The 2,331-nt window shown below is 35.5% G+C and overlaps 1 pseudogene; it reads left to right on the forward strand.

Annotated features, from left to right (window-relative positions):
- The first annotated feature begins 209 nt into the window (after positions 1-209).
- On the forward strand, positions 210-1,200 carry LOC128133010 (elongator complex protein 4-like; annotated as a pseudogene).
- Positions 1,201-2,331: the final 1,131 nt, after the last annotated feature.

Below are 2,331 nucleotides of genomic sequence, written 5' to 3' on the forward strand. Positions count from 1 at the left end.
AGTTCTAAATTAATTTATCTTCAAATCCTGTTTGGAGAACTTCTAGTTTACACTAATGAGCGATGTGGAATAGATTGCATATCTGCTTTGGTAGTTTCCTTCCAAAATTGATGTTGTTCAAGTATTCTACAAACATTATATATGATTATTAATAAAATCATTTACTCCAAAATCATTATATATGTTGTTTACCTGTTTGATCTGTTTGTTCTTATTTCTCAGGAGGATTAAAAAACTGTCCGATATTTATGGCTACTGGCAAAGTCCGGACAAGTAGTTTCTCAAAGAACTTTTCAGCTGCACCTACCTCTTCTGTCCCTGGTCTCAAGTATGGACCAAATGGAACAATCTTTCTTTCATCAGGCATACCGGATCTTGATAGTAATCCCAATACCCCCTTTTTATATTTTATTAAAGCATCTAAACAAGTATGACAACAATTTCCTAATGGATGAATTGTTTCTGTAATATCTAGAGATTTTAGGTTGGGGGATTCCATTTAGGAAGTCTGGTAATGATCATGGAAGACACTGAAGCACCTCATCATATGCTTTTGTTAAGGACTTTCATGTCTCTGGGACTAGTACACAACCAACCTGTTCTTTATGCAAGCCCAGTCAAAAACCCTAGAGCCTTTCTTGGAACCTTGCCAACTTCTTTAGTCCCCAAAGATGACAAATCTCGTAACACTGATGCAGAACAGGTACTACTTTACTTTTTCCCATTTTGCCCTTAGGAACATGCATCTTTCTCTTCACAACTACAACTGTATTAATGTAAATTCTGCCTTTTTATGAGCTTGTAGAAGGATTTGCGGATTGCTTGGCAATATAAGAAGTACCTTGGGGAAAATAAGCAACATAACGAGGAGCGAGGTAATTTTGTATCTTTTTATCCATTGTGGGGATTTTTAGTATAAAAAGTAAACATCTTTTGTGTTGTGATAATGTGATGCGGATGGGAAACCGTGTGGAGTGTTTTAGCCTATTAGATTGTTCAAATCTTGCTGGATTCCGTGATAGTTGTTCAAAGTTCATATCTCAATTTCCAAAGTACTGATGTTATTATTAGTAGTGGATTGATCTTATTAAACTTAAAAGTGGTCTTCTTCATTGACTCTTACACCTAATTTTCATAATTCTAATCAAGTATGATGGAAATATCACAAGTGCAGGAAGAATTGCTATCCAATCATTTTGAAGCCTGTAGTGTTCAAGGGATATCAAATAGGCGGTGCAATCTGTGATGGAGCTACAGGGGCGACTGCCAAAACGCTTAAATTACCTCGTGAAGATGAGTTCTGGAGTAGGGGAATTAGTGCCTGTGCAATCTGTGATGGAGCTTCACCAATTTTTAAGGGTGAAGTTCTTGCTGTTGTTGGAGGAGGTGATACAGGAACTGAGGAAGCAATATATTTGACTAAATATGCAAGACATGTACATTTACTTGTACGCAGGGATCAATTAAAGGCCTCACGAGCTATGCAGGACAGGTTAGAAAAAATATGTATTTCTCTTCTCTTAATTGGAAACAAAAAGTAAATACAAATTTAAAAATGGATTAAAAATGGAAAATTTTGTACCAATTAAGAGGATATTATTACCTATACAACAAGACCCATCTGCAGCCTTTGACTAAATTAGGAAGGGAAGACTGAAAGAATTGGTATAAATCTTGATTAATGAAAAAGGAATCAAGGGAAAAGTCAATGATAGCTTTCATTAGAGTATTTGGTTCAGTTGCATCTTCAAATTCAGAGCTGCTGCTACTGCTCCTTGAAGATCCCTGGTCTCCATTAGAGTATTTACTATTGTCGTTTCTGGTTGTTTTGTTTGCTTCTGCTTATGCTGAAATATTTATTTATGTGTTGTTTTTGAAGGATAATTATCTTGAAGAGGCAAGGAAAATGAGAAACCTCCATTTCTTTACAGGAAGGTTTGCCCGAGGTGGAATAAGTAAGGCTTCACATGTTATTAATATAAATGAAGATATATATGCAGGGTTCAATTCCACTTTTGAGGCAGGGTAACATCACACACCATGAATACATACAGGTTTGTCTCATCACAATGCTATGCTGCTAAATATTCATAATTCATAATTATATTTTATTTTTGGCTAATATTTTTACATATGTAGGTTGGTAAAGGAAGAGACATTGGGTTAAATCAAATTGCCCTGTTTGAAGGTTGACCAATTCTGTAGAGCACCTGGTTTTGGTGACAGAAAAAGTCAATATCTTGATGATATTGCTATTCTTACTGGAGGCAAGTATTGCATATGTTGTTTTTTTAACAAAGGGTTCTGGTTGAAATCTGTCTTCCAACTATT

The sequence above is a fragment of the Lactuca sativa genome, chromosome 3 (genome assembly GCF_002870075.4).
Source record: "Lactuca sativa cultivar Salinas chromosome 3, Lsat_Salinas_v11, whole genome shotgun sequence".
Classification (NCBI taxonomy): domain Eukaryota; kingdom Viridiplantae; phylum Streptophyta; class Magnoliopsida; order Asterales; family Asteraceae; genus Lactuca; species Lactuca sativa.